We start from the raw sequence: 17,859 nt of genomic DNA, 5'->3' as shown, positions 1-17,859 counted from the left end.
CTAGAAAGCACCACCTGAGGGAAGGGAAAGATAGCCTCATAACTGAGAAAACATTACTTTTTTCAAGTTGGCTTTAGACTGTGTTATCTCCCCCAAAGAATCCTTTGGGGAACTATGTGTCTACTTTAATGGGCCAGTGGATGAAGCAGCCACCTTTCCTGTAGCATATGCTGATTTAGCTACTAAGGAGGGGTTTCACCTAGAAAGATCCGCCCATCCACCATAGGGCCCAGAGTCCCTTTATCCTCCCAGTTTGCGTGGATAGCACTTGGGTAGAATCAAGTCCATCCTGACCATCTTGTCAGGTCTTGGTCTACTACTCCGGAATGATAGGCTCAGACTGGGGGACATTGCACAGGAATAGGAAGGATGGAGCCAGGAAAGAGAGCCCTTCCTGCGTGGGCTATGGTTCCCAAGGGAGGTGGAGAAACTTCCTGAGAAAGTTTCTAAAAAATACTCTGAGAAGAAAGAGACTCAGAGACATGATAAGGAAAAAGGAATGTTAATTTTCAACCGTCTATTTCATAATTTCCTTCTAAAATTGCCTGACATCTGAGTAAAGAACATTCCTACCAACTGGTCTTAGGAAATAAGAGGGAGGAGGGAGGTTTAGACTGTCCAGGTTATGTAGTCATCATCTCCATAGCTGTCTGGTTGCAAACAATAGAAAATGACCGAACAAACGTAAGCAAAACTGGAATATACTGGAAGGATAGAGGAGCTCACAGGAAGGGCCAAGCCTCAGGGAGGCCAAGAGCTACAGCAGCTAAAGATCTGGATGTGCTTAGCTGTTTTCAGACTTAGGGGCACCTGGTTCAAGACTCAGCACCATGGAGAGAGCATCCTGTTGGCCTAGCTTAAGTCCTATTGCTGATTGTACCAAGGTTGCAAGGAATGGGCATGGGACATCTCTCCAAAGCTAAATTGGAGTGAAGTTACCAGGAAAAGCGTATGCTGAGCAAACAAAAATAATAGGTCATCTGCTCTATTACAATACACACACATGTAAAATCTTTGTGTTTGTCTGAAAAGTTAATATTGGGCAAAGAGTGCTTTCTTTCAATCGATCCCAAGCTCATCCAACAGAAATGAATTCATCACCACCTCATTGTAGATGACCCTCCATCCCTTCACAGACACTCATCAACACCAAGTCTCCCTTCTCACTGCCCTTGTCTGGTGTGCATTCTGGAGACCTAAGTGGAAAGGGCAGAAGCTAATAGGGAGAAACATGTGTGAAATGATGTGTGTGGTTGCCCCTTTCTTAGGAACTTCTTTGGATGCAAATAGACAATCCTACAGAGGACCAGGGCAGGGCCCAGGGACAGAAGCTGAACCTTATTTAAAACGACAGTGAGATGTCTGTATTTGTTTGGGAGTGTGGATTGTGGGGGCAGGGGGCACTGCAGTGAGGTGTGTGCTATCCTGATGGGGCCTGGGAGCAGAACAGACAGGGCCACTGGTGTCTCATCCACCCAGAGCTGAGGGGCGTGAACTCGTCTATCCTTGGGCATCACCTGATGCTGGAGAAAAATCAACCCAAAGCAAGTCCTCAGAGAACAGCCTCTTCATGAGAGGGGCCACCGGAGGGCATGTGGGAAAGTCATCAGGGTAACCAGCCTTAATAAAGGTAGAAGATGAGATGCGAGAGGGGTGGGTTGGAGCAGGGGGAGTCAGGGGAAGGAAATGATTGCAGGGAAACAGATGCAATTGAACAAGACTCGTGGAGATGGATTTCCCTGCCTTGGTCCAAACTCAAATCCCTGTGCTCAGATTAATTAGCAAGGAAATATTTTCCTGTCTGCAGAAAAAGGCTGCTGGATTGCCAGTGGGACATGAGGGTGGGCAGTCTATCAAATAACTACTAATTAGGTTACTTCCCACTGCTGTTGACATGCTGGGGACACATTCCTGGGCCAAAATAAAGCAGGGAGGAGGGGAGAGGAACAGAAATGGAGAGAGAGGTACAGGCCAGGATCCTTTCTGCTCATTGTAGAAAATTGTTGGCTGGAATTCAGAAGGAGACCTAGGTCCAGAGTCCAAGGGGAGAGGACACAGGAGGAGCAACGTGCTGATTAGTAGACAGCCTATGGCCGGGACCCGCACTTGTGCTTGTTCTTCATGGCTGTCTACCAAAGCTTTGAAAATGTGCACAGTGTGGCCAGGCACAGATAAGCCCTGGGCGGGACTGACATCAGTGGGGTAGGAATTTGGGTGGTGGCAATAATCACAAGAGGCACTTTTGTAGTGTTTACTACCTGTCAATACCACCGCACTCATTCATTCCCTGCACAAATGTGAGAAAGGGATGAGGAGATTAACATACGTTTGCCTCATTGATTCTCATAACTATAGAAAAGGTATTTTAGCCCTTTTTTATAGATGAGGAGATTGGGTCCCGAAGAGGTTTAATAATTTGCCCATCGTTACACAGCAAGTAAAAAGTGGTAAAACTGAGTTTGGAACCCAAGGGTAGCCTGACTCCAGCCCTGCCCTTAACCACTGCTCAGGGGATAATGCACATTGGACAATTTATATTGTCTTCTTTTGTGTTCCTTTGCCTAAATTCCCTAATCCTGCCCTAAAGTTCTTAAGGCATATTCTTCGGTGTGTCATATGCAGGAATTTTAATTCTGCCATTTTTCCTGATATCTGAGACTCTGAGGTTATCACCTAGTTCCCTATCTTAGAGACCCCAAAGGAGGGTAAAACAACCCATCCCGGTGGCAACACCCCCAAGCCTGCTACATTGTGCCTGTGCGGGGTTTGCCCACTTCCTCACATCTGTCTTCACTAGAGACAGAGCAGTAAATCAGTCGCTGTGCAAAAGGGCCCATGCTTTTTCCTAGGCAGGTCCCCCCTCACCTCCCTCCACCCTTTCCTGGTAAGCAGAGTTGGACCACAGGGTACCCCACCTCCCTGGGTAAGCTCCTACCTACTGAGACCTGTTCTTCACTGTTGTTTCTTTTCTCTTCCTACTGTTTTTTTTTTTTTAAGATTTATTTATTTATTCATTCAGAGAGAGCAAGAGAGAGGCAGAGACACAGGCAGAGGGAGAAGCAGGCCCCATGCAGGAAGCCCGATGCGGGGCTCGATGCGGGGCTCGATCCTGGGTCTCCAGGATCACACCCCAGGCTGCAGGCACTAAACCGCTGCACCACCGGGGCTGCCCTGTTCTTCCTACTGTTTAAGTAGTTATCTATGGCCCACATATTGGCTTGTGAGTTTCTTGAGGCCAAGCACTCTGTCTTACTCATCTTTGTGTCACCTGCCCATAATAGTGTATCAGGGACCTAATGATGAATTTTCCACAAATATTTGCTGAATGGGGGAGTAAATGCCTGAACAACCCTATTTGGCTGGCATTCAGCCTGCCTCTAAATGTTTCTCTAATTTTTAGCAGTCCCCCAGACACCCCATGGGAGTACTGGCAGCCAGGGGCGGGAGTCTAAACATTCCCTGTTAAGTATGGCAGAAAGATGACAGTGCCCCCAAGAAGCCACTTGACCATGCATGTGTCCAGGTAGGTATTTAGACATTAAAACACCTACAGAAGGTGCTACTCTTGCTACAGATGGAGATTGGAGGTGAGATACTGCTGCTTTCCATCTCATATCTTTGAGAGCTAGACTGAGACCTGAGGGTCTGGTCATGGGGACACCACGGGGTTGTATGGGGACACACACCAGAGTGGCTGGGAAGGAAAGAGTGTACAAGAAACCTGCTTCCTTCAAGCGAGTCCTGTGCAAGCAGAAGGAAATCTATCCACAGAGGGGTGAGATAGCAGAGCAAGTGGGTTACCTAAAAATAGCAGTGCTGGTTTTCCCACGTTTAGAGATGGGTCCTCTGCGATTCATCTTGGCTAGTTTGTGCAAGTTTGCTTATTTGTCGAGAGTCAGAGAAAGGATCAAATCATTCACCCTAAGATGGAAATCTGCAACCCCTTCTACAATGAGCAAACATACAGGTGAGCTGAGTAAGAAGCTCCTGAAATCCTGGAGGCCTGGGGTTGGCTGTGGGGGATGTCAATATGTCTAGCAGCTTTCAGCTGGTCTCTGCCTTCATGGCACAGTGGATGGTAGGCAGAACCTCACCCTTGTCTTGGGGAACACCTCTGGAAAAGGCACACATTGCCATGCAAGTGCATATAGAGACATAGAAGTGTGTATCTCTCTGAGGAAGTAGATGAAATACTGTGCATAAATCACCTAGCTCTGCACCAAGCGCACATAATAGGGACTTGATAAATGTTAATTAGGGAGTCAGTTAGGTGGGAGTTGAAGTCAGGGCAAGAGGTGGCAGGGAATGAGGAATATGATGTAAAATAGCCTTCGTGTTTTTGAAGAAAAGGGATGGATTTTGAAAGCAAAAAATTGTATGTTCATATCCTAACTCTGCCACTTACTAACACTGTAACTTCAGGCCAGTTACTTTATATCTCAGAATCTCAGTTCTCAACTATGCAGTTAAAAAAATGAGGGTAATAATACATGCCTCATAAGATTTCTGGGATAATTAAGTCAAATTATATAGAGAGAGTATCTGTACAAGGCTGAGTTCAATAAATTATTGCTATTTTTCTTTTTTACCATTTGGTATAAATATCTTCAACAGCAAAGATCCTAAGATTAACAGTTAGGATGTTACTTTGAAAAAACATTCAAATTAAAGATGCCAGTTTCCCCAAATCTATCTATAGATTTAATGAAATTCCAAAGTTTCAGTAGTCTTACTTAAAATCAAAATAGACAAATGTATTCTAAAACTTATATGAAAATGCAAAGACCTCATAATAAACCAAAACAATTTTGAAAAAGAACAAAGTTGGAAGAGTTATACTACCATATTTCTTTTTTTAAAAAAGATTTTATTTATTTTTTCATGAGACACACAGAGAGAGGCAGAGACACAGGCAGAGGGAAAAGCAGGCTCCATGCAGGGAGCCCGATGTGGGACTCGATCCCAGGACTCTGGGATCATGCCCTGGGCCAAAGGCAGATGCTCAACTGCTGAGCCAACCAGGCCTCCCTATACTACCATATTTAAAGACTTAAAAGCTACAGCATAAAATACTGGCCTAAGGATAGGCATACAGATGAATGAAATAGAATGGAGAGTTCTTATACAGACCCATAGACATATGGTCAGTTAATTATTCTACAAAGGTGCTAAGTTTTTCAATGGAGAAAGCACAGTATTTTCAACAAATGGTGCTAGAATGGTTGGCTATCCATTTGGGAAAAAAAATAATAAAAACTCCATTCTTCTTACTTTACATCATACACAGAAATTAACTCAAAATGGACTATAGATCTGTGATGATTAATCTTATGTGTGAACTTGACTGGACCATAGGATGCCCAGATATTTGGCCAAACATTATTCTGCATGTTTCTATGAGAGTATTTCTGAATCAGATTAACACTTAAATCAGATGGACTGAATAAAGCAGATTTCTCTCCTCAACATGGGTGGGCCTCATCCAATCTGTTGAAGGCCTGAATAGAACAAAAAGGCTGATGGTCCCTTAAGAAAGAAGGGATTCCTCCTACTTGACTACCTCTGAGCTGGGGCACTGGCTTTTTCTTGCCTTCAGACTTGAAACCTCAGCTTTTCCTGAGTCTCAAGCCTGCCAGTTTTAGGACTAGAACTACACCACTGGCTCTTCTGGATCTCCAGCTCCCCAGCTCACCCTGAAGATCTGGGGACTTGTCATCTCCCATAATTGCTTGAGCCAATTCCTTATAAAAAAATCTCTTTCCATAAAGATTGATCTATCTATCAGCTATCATCTATCTATCTATCTATCTATCTATCTATCTATCTATCTATCATCTATTATCTATCATCTATCTATCATGTATCTATCTATCTCCTATTTTTTCTGTTTCTCTGGAGAAACCAGACTATTATAGACAAAAACTTTTGCTCATTGAAAAACACTGAGGGTTGAATAACGGCCTCCACAAGATGTCCATGTCTTAATCCTGAAATCTGCGAAGATGTCACCTGGCATGGCAACAAAGACTTTGCAGCTAGGATTAAATAAAGGATCTTGAGATGGGGATGTTTTCCTGGATTATCCAGTGGGTCTAATATAAAAAGGTCCTTTGTAAGAAGAAACCAGAAGAGTCAGAGTTGGAGAGGAGATATGATGATGGAAGCAGAAGTTAGAATTGTGCAGAGCCACCAGCCAAAAAATGCATGCAGCTGTCAGACACTAGAAGAGGCACAGAAATAAGTCCTGCTCTAGAGCCTCCAGAAGTAATGCTGCCCTGCCAACACCTTGATTTTAACCTAGTGAAATTGACTTCTGACCACCAGAACTACAAAATAATAAATTTTTGTTGCTTTTACCCCCTGTTTGTAATAATTAGTTACATCATCAAGAAAACTGATACATACACCATTAAGAAAATACACACACACACAGGACTTGTACCAAGAACACAGAAAAAAATCTTACAGATGAATAAACAAGCAAACCAATTTAAAAATTGAAAAAGATTTGAACAGACAAAAAGAAGATATACAAATGACCAATAAGCACACAAGAGGATGAATATGATTAATTATAAGGAAAATGCAAATTAAAACCACAAAGATACTATCTCATGCCCATTAGAAGGGCTAAAGTTAGGAAGATTGCCAGTACCAAGTGTTGTTGAGGATGTGGTCCAGTTAGAAGTCTCATACATTGCTGGTGGGAATAAAAAATGGTCAACCACTTTGGAAAATTATTTGCTGGTTAAACACACACAGGATTCAACTTTATTTACCCAAGATAAATGAAAACATATGTCACTGCGAAGGCTTGAGCATAAATGTTCATAGCAGCTTTACTTGTAATAGCTAAAAACTAGAAACAACCCCAAATGTCCATCAACCAGGGAATAGGTGAATTATGTTATAACAATATAATGGAATACTACTTGGCAATAAAAAGGACCAAACAAAAAAAATAAGGACCAAACGACAGATTCACGCAACAACATGGATGAGTCTTAAAAACAGTATGACAAATTAAGTCAGACACAGAAAAGTATGTACTCTATGGTTACATTTATATGAAATTTTAGGAAAGTCAAAACAAATGTAGAATATCAGAAAGTAGGTCAATGGTTGTCTGGGGTCCAGGGGGATTGGACAAAAAGGGAGGAGTTTTCTGGAGAAGACAGAAATATTCTATATCTTGATTGTAGTGGTGAGGGCTAAAGGTCAGCAAACTTTTTTCTATAAAGGGTCGGATAAGAAATATTTTGTTTTGAGGACTATATGGTCTCTATTACAACTACTCTGCTTTATCACTTAGCATAAAAGCAGACCTAAATAATAAGTAAGCAAATGGATGTGGCTGATTGGCTCAAGAGCCATAGTTTCCTGACCCCTGTTCAGACTCATCAAACTATCCTCTTAAAATGAATGCTGGGGTGCCTGGGAGTCTCAGTTGGTTAAGCCTCTGGCTCTTAGTTTCAGCTCAGGTCATGATCTCAGGGTTGTGAGATTAAGCCCCACCTGGGGTCTGCGTTCAGTGTGGAGTCTGCTTGAGATTTCTTCCCCCGTCCTCTCCCCTCTCCTGACTCCTCTGCTTCTCCCCCTGCTTGCATGCCTTCTCTCTCTAAAATAAATAAATAAATAAATAAAAATCTTATAAAATAGGTGCATTTTATTATATATAAATTTTACATTAATAAAGTTGATAAAAATAATTTTTAAAATGACTTGTAGCGGGATCCCTGGGTGGCGCAGCAGTTTGGGGCCTACCTTTGGCCCAGGGCGCGATCCTGGAGACCCAGGATCAAATCCCACATTGGGCTTCCGGTGCATGGCGGCTGCTTCTCCCTCTGCCTGTGTCTCTGCCTCTCTCTCTCTCTGTGACTATCATAAATAAAAAAAAAAAATAAAAAAATAAAAAAAATGACTTGTAGCTATTTTTGAAGTTGGTTTTTTTTGAAAGCTACATGCAGAAAATGTACAAAGCATATGTATATAGGTTGATGAATTTTAATTTTAGCCATTCTGATAGGTGTGGAGTGGTATCCCAATGCGACTAATTTGTATTTCCTGATGACAACTGATACTGAGCACTTTTTTTATAACACCTTTATATATTCTGGATATAAGTCTCTGTTGGATATGGGTATTGAAAATATATTCTTCTAATCTACAGCTGACTTCACAGTCTCTTAATGGTGACTTTTGATGTACAAATTTTAGCCCTTAAATTTAATGCAGTCCAATTTATCAATATTTTCCTTTATGGTTAGTTCTTTCTATGATCTGTTTAAGAAATATTTGCCTACTCCAAGGTTATAAAGATATTCCCCTGTTTTCTTGGAAAATCTTTATTATTTTACGTTTCACATTTAGTTATTCAATCTGGAAATGGTTTCTGTGAATGGATATCCAATTGACCCAGTCCCATATATTGAAAGGCAGCTGTGTCCTATTTCATGGAAGTTACATCATCATAAATCAAGTAACCCTATGTGTGTGGGTCTGTTTCTCTATATTCTTTCATTGGTCATAGAAATCTTATCTTCATCTCATAGAACCAATACCAATATCTTTTCTTGTAATATCTTTGATTTTGATATTAGGGTAGTGCTGACATCATAGAATGAGTTAGGGTGTATTCCCTCTGCTTCTATCTTCTGAAATGGATTTTAGAGAATTGGTACTATTTCTTCCTTAGATGTTTGGTAAAATTCATCAGTGAACTCATCTGGACCTGGTGTTTTCTGTTTTGGAAAGTTATTAATTTTTTATTAATTTTCCTTAATAGCTCTAGGCCTGTTTAGATTGTCTATTTCTTATTGTGTGGGTTTTGACAGATTGTGTTTTTCTAGCAGCTGGTGCATTTCATCTAGGCTATCAAATCTGTGGGCATAGATTTGTTTATAGCAGTCCTTGATTATTCTTTTAATGTCCATAGGACCTGTAGTAATGTATCCTTTTTTCATTTATGATTAGTAATTTGTATCCTCTCTTTCTCTTTTCTTGTTAGTTTGGCTAGACGGTTATTGATTTTATTGACTTTTCAAAGAAGCAGCTTTTGGTTTCATTTATTTTCTCCTGATTTCCTGTTTCCAAATGTCATTGATTTCTGCCCTAATCTTTATTATTTCTTTTATTCCACTTACTGTGCTTCTTTTTCTAGCTTCCTAAGGTGAAAACTTAGATTACTGATTTTAGATGTTTCTTTTTTTTTTAAATATGAGCTTTCAATCCTATACATTTCCCTCTGAGAGCAGCTTTCACTGCATCCCATGAATTATGATAAGTTGTGTCTTCATTTTCATTTCATTCAAAGTATTTTAAAGTTTCTTTTGAAGGATGCTTCAATGCTTAACAGTTGGTTAAGCATCTGAATTCAGCTCTTAGGTAATGATCTCAGGATCCTGGGATAGAGCCCCACATCAGGCTCCGCCCTAGACATCAGGCTCTGCCCTAGACATCAGGCTCCGCCCTGAGTGGGGAGTCTATTTGTCCCTCTCCCTTTGCCCTTCCCCCACTCATTCTCTCTCTCTCTCTCTCTCTCTCTCTCTCTCACCTCAAATAAATAAATAAAATCTTGAAAATATTTCTTTTGAGATTTCTTCTTTGACCCTGTGTTACTTGTAAGTGTGCATACTGTCTTAATTACTTGAAATTTATAAAAATTCTTGACACCCGCTCATTGGTCAAGTTTGGTTTTTCTTAATTCAATCCTGTGGCTTTTATTGAGCCTTTGTATTTCCATATAGATTTTAGAATAAATTTATCAATTTCTTTAAAAAAACTGCTGGGTATCTCCACCATTTGCTTTGACGTGGATGGAATTGGAGGGTATAATGCTGAGTGAAATAAGTCAATCAGAGAAGGGTTTCACTCATATGGGGAATATAAGAAATGGTGAAAGAGATTATAAGGAAGAAAGGAGGGAAAAACGAGTGGGAAAAATCACAGAGGTTAATAAAACATGAAAGACTCTTAGCTCTGAGAAACGAACAAAGAGTAGTGCAAGGGGAAGCAGGTGGGGGGATGGGGTAACTAGGTGATGGGCACTGAGAAAGGCACTTGATGGGATGAGCACTAGGTGTTATACTATATGCTGGCAAAGTGAACTTCAATTAAAAAAATAAATAAAAAATAAAAAAATAAACAACTGCTGGGTATCTGATTGGAAGTACACTGAAAATATAGATCATTTCATGAACAATTGATCTGTTTGAAATATTGACTCTTATAATTCATAAACATTGTATATCCCTCCGTTTGGATTTAATTTTCTCTCAATAACATTTTGTAATTTTCTATGTAAAAATTTTTTTCAAATCTTTTGTAATATTTATTAAGAATGTGATTTTTAAATGCTATTGTAAATTGATGTCTTTTTAGAAAGTACATTTTCAAAAAAAATTTTTTAAAATAAAAAGTACATTTTCTAATTTTTTGGTTCTAATATACAGAGGTAAAATTGGTTTGTATATTGACTTTATATCCAGAAATCTTCCTAAATTCACTTATTAGTTCTAATAGTTTATGAGCGTGTGTTTTGTATTTTCCACTTAGACAATCATGGTGCCTGCCAAAAGTGATGATATTATTTCATTTTTAATTTTTACATTTTTTATTTCTTTTTCATGCATTGTTACTCTCACCAGTACCTCAGTACAATATTCAACAGAAGTAATTTTAGTGGCTACTCTTGTTTCATTTCCGATTTTCCTCTCTCTTCCTCTTTCTCCTTGTCTTGAAGGAAAGTTTTCAATAATCTATGATTAAATACAAGAGTTTTTTGTAGGCTTCTTTCAGATACTCATTTTTATTTTATTTTAAATATTTATTTATTTGAGAGACAGAGAAAGAGAGAAAGCATGAAAATGGCAGGGAGGGGCAGAGGGAGAGAATCTTCAAGCAGACTCCCCACAGAGCACAGAGTTCAATGTGGAACTCCATCTCATGGCCCTGAGATCATGACCTGAGCCAAAACCAAGAGTTGAACACAACTGACTGAGCCACCCAGGTGCCCCTGCAGACACCATTTTTACAGTATAAGGAAGTTCCCATTTATTCTTAGTGTGCTAAGAGGTTGTTTTTTTTTTGTTTTTTTGTTTTTTGTTTTTTTTTAATTTATTTATTTATGATAGTCACAGAGAGAGAGAGAGGCAGAGACACAGGCAGAGGGAGAAGCAGGCTCCATGCACCGGGAACCCGATATGGGATTCGATCCCGGGTCTCCAGGATCGCGCCCTGAGCCAAAGGCAGGCGCCAAACCGCTGCGCCACCCAGGGGTCCCTGTTTTTTTTTTAAATCATAAGTTTTACCAAATTATTTTCCAGCATCTGTTAACATGACCATATGTTTCCTCTCTTTTGTTCTGAAAATATAGTGAATTACATTGATTTTTGAATGTTAAAGTAACCTTACTTTCCTATAATAATCCTAGCAAGTTGTGATGTGTTTCCCTTTTTTATATAGTTCTGGGTTCGATCAGCATGTATTTTATTTACGATTTTTTGCATCTGCGTTTTTGAGGGATATGGGCCTGTATTTTTCTTTTTTGTAATTTCCTTATTATTTTGTATCTGATTATGCTGGTCAAATTATGTCGCCCCCCCCCCCCCCCCACCGCAGATAACAATTTGGGCAGTGTTTCTTCTTTTCCTATTCCCTGGAAGACTTTAGGTAAGATTGGTGCTTTATTTCTTCTTTAATCTTTGGTAACATTCAACAATGAAGCCCTTTGGGCCTGGAAATTACAGGTTTAAATCCCTTAATATATAAAGAGAATTATTCAGATTTTTCATTATTTGTTGAGTTTTAAGTTTTATTTTTAAAGGAATTTGTCCATTTCATTTAAATTTTCTACTATATCAGCACGAAGTTATTATAATATTTTCATCTTTTAAAGTGTGTAGGATTTATAATGGTATTCCTCATTTTATTCCTGAAATTTATGTACATATTGGGGGGAGGGACAAGAAAAAAATATATATATATTAGCCTTTTCTGAGAGCCAATATTTGGCTTTGTGGTTTTTCTCCTATCCACATTTATTTCCTACTTTAAAAAATTTCTACTCTAATCACCACTCTCTCATTCCTCTACTTTGTTAGGACTTAATTTACTCTTGATTTTTAAAATCTTGAGATGAATTCTTAGGTCATTTGCTTTCAGTCCTTCTTATTTTATAATATATACAATCAGGATACAAATTTCTAGACATAGTTTTAAATTTACCTTATAATTTTTGATTTACTACATTTTTATTATCATTTAATTATCAATATTTTCTAATTTCCACCACAGTTTCTTCTTTCACTTATTGGTTGTTTAGTAGTGTTTTACTTAACATACTTGATTTCTAAACATGTGGGGGTTATCTATTTATATTTGTGTTATTGATTTCTGGTTTACAATGTGATCAGAGAAAATAGTCTGATTTATTTTAGTCTCAGAATTTGTTGTGAGTTGCTTTTATAGCTTAGCATATAATTCTGTAGACACTTCATGTATTTTAGAAAATGGTATATTCTGAAGTTGTTGGATAAACTCTCCAATATATGTCAATTAGTTCAAGTTTGTTAATCACGTTGGCAGAGCTTCTGTATCCTCATCGATTTTTTGTTTGCTTGTTCTATATAATTGTTGTTGAGTATAAAGTCAATTTTTTAGATTTGTCCATATTTGCATTGCATTTTTCATAATTCTTTCCTTCATTTCCATGTTTATATAGGGGCTCTTTGTCCTTCTTTTTGAGCTGCCTTAAGTTATTTTACTGTGGGTCTTATTGCAAAAATATGTATTTTCCTAAAAATACCTTTATTTTATCTTTACTTTGAAGGATATTTTCAAGAGTATCCTAGGTTGATTATTATAGTCTTTAAGAACTTTAAAGATGCCATTTATTGTCTTCTTGCTTCCATCATTTATGTTAGGAAGTCAGCTGTCAGAATTATTGGTGCTCTTCTAAGTGTAATGTCTCTTTTTACTCTGGTTGCTTTTAAGATATTCTCTTTGGTTTTAATTTTCAGAAGTTTGAATGCAATGTGCTTGGTTGTGATTTCCTTTGTGCTTATACTGCTTGGGGTTTGTAGTTCTTCTTGAATAGTTAGTTTGATGTTCACCAATTTTGAAAATTCTAGGCCATAATTTCTTCAAATAATTTTCTCTTTTCTCAACTCTGGGACTACAAGTCTCTAAACTTTTCACCACACTCATGACTCTTTGTTTTGTTGTTGTTTGATTTTTCATCCTGGGTCTCAGTCTGATTTTTTTTCTATTGCCCTATCTTCTAGTAAAATAATCCTCTTCTCATTTTCATTCATTATGCTGTTAATCCATGTGTTCAGTTTTTATTTGACATTATTTTTTTCATTGGTAGAATCATCAATGTTATTAACACATTCCAATTCTCAGATGAAATTCTCCACCTTGACAATTATTTTCTTGAACATTTTTATCACATTTATTTTAAAGTCCATGTCTAATAATGCTAATATCTGGCTCATCTGTGAATGTGTCTTTGTCCACTCCCTTTGTGTGTCAGGAAATTTTATTCAGTACCAGATTTGTGTAAGTACAATCATAGAGGCTCTGGACAAAGTTATTTTCCTGCAGAATGGTTTTAGTCTATTCTCTGGAGGGTAGTAAGGGCATGGCAGATCACCTCAGTCCAATTAGGGACTGAGACTCCTTAAAGGTAGCCTGAGAATTTTGAAGTCTTGATCTACTCCTGATGTTCTTACTCTTAGGGTGTAGCCCTTCAAAGGTTCTAACCGGTTTCAAGACATCCTCTTCATGTCTGACATTGAGTGCCCCCAGACAGAATTTTGTATTTTATCCAGATTTTCTTTTTGGTTTTGTGGGTACATAGGTCTGATACAAGTCACTTCACTGTAGACAGAAGCAGAATGTGGCAAGTATTCTTTTTATAATCTCTAGAACTGTCATTTAGGCTCTGAAACAGAACTAGAATATAAACATTTTCTGAAAAATATTTATTGAAGTTCCACTTATAATTTCAGGCATTGTTCAGCACTGGAGATACAACAGTAAGCAAAGAGCAAAAATCACTGTATGTGTGGTGCTTACATTTTAGTGGGAAAGATAGAAAATCGGCAAAATGATTAAGTAAAACATATAATGTGTTTAATAATGAAAACTGTCAGGGAAAATACATGGAGAAAGGAATAGAGAATATTTAGTGGAGAGAGTTATACTTTTATATATGACATCCAGTTAAAGTCTCAATGGGAAGATGACATATATATATATAAAGATTTGAAGGAGGTGAGAGAGCACGTCATACACATATCCAGAGGAAGAGCATTCTAAGTGGATGGAGCAGTAAATGCAAAGTCGTGAGGCAAGGGGCACACCCAGTATGTTTAAGGAGCAGGAAGGAGGCCAGTGCAGCTGAGGCAGATGAGTGATGGGAAGGTAGAAGATGAAGTCAGCGTTGAGATTGGGGCACTTTATATAAGGGCTTTAGCTTTTACTCTGAATAAGATGGGAAGCCATAGGAGGGTTTAAAACATAAGAGTGACATGACTGACTTATGATTTACCAACTTCACTCTAGTTACTATATGGTGAATAGATAGAAGAAGAACAGTGGAAGAAGCAAGGTGACTTGTTAGAAGGCAATGATCTAGGTAGGAAAGGATCAGCGTGTAATGGAGGAATTGCTGAGATGGAGCACAAAGGACCAGATATGGGGTGAGAAAGAGGAAGTCAAGGCTACTTGAAGGTTTTTGGCCTGAGCAGTTGGAAGAATGAAAAAACCATTTACTAAAATGTGAAGAGCAGGTTTGTAGAGGTAGGAAGGAGGCTTTAGAAGCTCAACTTTGAACATGATAAGTGGAAATGTTTAGTAGCTACTCAAACAGAATCAGATGATTGGATATAAAAATATGAAATTCAAGGGAGAGGGCTGGGCTGGAGATGTAAATTTAGGAAGCATCAGCACATTTAAAGCTATGAGAACTGAGGATATCTTCAGAGGCAATATAGGTAGAAAAAAGATGAGGACCAGAACTGATACCCCAGGCTTTTCCAACATTTTGAGATCCAAGAAATGTGGGAAAACCAGCAAAGAAGACTAGGAAGGAGCATCCAGGGATGTAGCAGGAAAATGAGAAGTGAGTGATGTCCAGGAGGGAGTAAAAACTATGTCAAGTATGTTGCAGAGAGGCCCCACTACACAAAGATGGGCAACTGACTGGTGGATTTAGTGATGTAAAGGCCATTGCTGATGATGATACGGGCCTTTTGGTGTCACAGTAGGAAGGAAGGTCTGTTATATGTGGGTTCAAGAGTATTGGCCGAAGAGAAATTACGGACAGTAGTAAGTATGGGCAATTCTTTCAAGGAACATCATAATAAAGCAGGACAAAGAGGGGCAGAAGATCTCTCTTCCTGCATTGAGAAGAAAGATCAGAGTATTTTCAAATCGGGACAACAACTGGAATAGTCCAGTGGAGGGCAAAAATTAATGATGTGGGAAAAGGATGGGGAGAATTACAGGAGCAACATCTTTGAATGGGTGAGAGGGACTGGGATACAGTGCAATGTGGGGGCTACCTCATAGTCACACCCACAGCTCAACAATAGCAATGTGGTCGGTGTGAGCCAAAGACTGTTTTAAACAGCAGATGTGCAAGAAGAGGCTAAGATTTCTGACCTGTTCATCCTAGGACTTCCACATTTTAAAAGCATTTCAATACTAGAGAGTTGACTCCTCCAACAAAGATTCAGCAGAGAGGGAAGACTAGTGCCAAGGGAAGGAGGCACTTTCAGAAACACAGAAAGCAGGTTTCTTCTCTCCTTCCCATGCCCTTTGGTTCAGGCTGTTTCCTAGGAACTGCAAGGTAGCCTGAGGGCAGACCAAAGTCTATGGTTAGGATCCAGCCCTGAAGGTTGGGTTATCACTTTGGCCTCACCCTAAGAAGGGATGCATCATCTCTGCCATGATTCAGGTTGTCATTATCCACTAGGATCCCAGGCCAGAACTCTCACAGCTACCTTGTCTCTTCTCCTTCTGTCACCTCCATCAACTGGTCAATGATCAAATCTTATAGTTGCTATTTTAGAAATGTTTCCCCAAATCCCCATTTCTCTCCATTTGCTTAGCATTACCTAAATTGATACCCACATCCTCTTCCTCTTAGCCTACCTCAAGGCCTTCTACTGGTCTCCTAGCCTCTTGCTCCCTCCTCCTCCATCATTGTATGACCATGAGAGTTATCATCTTAAAACTCAAAGCTGGATTTGTCATGCATCTATTTGAAAGCTTTTTCTGGTTTGCACATGTCTAGAAGTAGGAATTTTGAACCTGGGGTCTATACAGTCCCTGAAATCACAGGTATAATTTTATGTGTATCATTATATATGCATTTTTTTCTGGAGAAGGCAGTGGCTCATAACTTTGTTCAGATTCTCAGATATGTCCATGACCTCGATAGCCTAGGAATCACAGGCCCAAAGGGTAATGCATGAACTCCCTGCTTCAGACTATAAGGTTCCCCATTATTTTTCCTCAGTTGACCTGCTGTCACTCTTCAACATTTAACACAACATTTGGCATTGTTGTACTACTAAGTGCTAGGTATTGTGTGTGCTGGGGGAGACAGAGATAAAGAAGATATGGAGCTTATCTTTCATTAAGGGATGGGGTTGGAGAGGATCTAGACATAAATAAATAAAAATAATATTTAAATAAAAACAGTAAGTACCATTTGGGGAATTAAAATGAGATTATATGAATGCTAGTGGAAGCTACTTTAGGTAGCGTTGTAAGCTGGATTAGCCAATTTGGTCAATGTTAACTCCAAGGTTCTTTCTCGTTGACCATGGGAGTGGCTAAAGAAGTTTGACGAGGATGAATATTAGCTACCCACTGCGATTTTACAATGTTGTTATAAGAAATTCAACGGCAGACCAAAAGAGAAATTCAGCAACTAAACTTTTCCAAGAAGCAAACACAAAACCAGTTCATACACCTGTTCAGGTGTATTAAGGAAATCCCAGCTCTCTCTGTCCTTTTAAGTACTCCAACAAGCACCAAGATTCCAGAGGCAGGGTTCTTACTACCTTGATAACCCACCAGCAACCAGAATCTTCCAGAGTTTATAGCTGGCTGATGATAGCACCTCTTGGGAATTGGCTTAGAGCATCACCCCAGTGGGTAAAGCCTATGGAATCCATTGGTTTCTCATACTCTGTGCATACAAAGGGCAGGAGAATGTTTCCAACACATTTCAGCTGGCCCATCTAATGTCTCTCCTTGGGATCTCACACAGGCAGACCCTGAGACAAGACCATGGGTATAACTATGTTATTTCAGGGATGATTTCAGGAAGTACAAATGAAGGAGTAGAGAAAATGAAACAGGAAAGAAAGAAGACAGCAAAGGGAGAAATCAAAAGGTTTGCTAAGGAGAGTTATTGCTATGAGTGACTGTGCCTTAATGCATCTGGGAACCCTCTCAGACACCATGTGAAGCAAACTGTGGAATCTTTCCACCAACAGACTGGGAGACTGGGGTATTTGTCCAATGACTCCTATCTCCTATCAGTTGAAGATTGCCCCCGGGGGTATTAGCTCTCCCGGTTAGACCTGTTTTTTAGCAGAGCAAGCTCCAGTAGTGGCTGAGTAAAGTCAGGCAGAAAGAAAGAAAAGATGGATGCTTGAGGTGGGAGGTGGCCAAGGTGTTGAATACTGACCATCTCAGAAGCAGTTGAACCTAGATGGTGGAGGGATCTTGAGGTGGGGCACCCACATAGCACCATTTCACATAGATCTTGAAAATTTCACAGAACTTACCTCTAATTTACCAGTAATAATTCATTTCTGGCATTCACTAGGCTACTTA

Source organism: Nyctereutes procyonoides, unplaced genomic scaffold, assembly GCF_905146905.1.
Source record: "Nyctereutes procyonoides isolate TBG_1078 unplaced genomic scaffold, NYPRO_anot_genome, whole genome shotgun sequence".
NCBI lineage: Eukaryota > Metazoa > Chordata > Mammalia > Carnivora > Canidae > Nyctereutes > Nyctereutes procyonoides.
The sequence above is the reverse complement of the archived record's forward strand: the minus strand, read 5'-3'. Positions refer to the sequence as shown.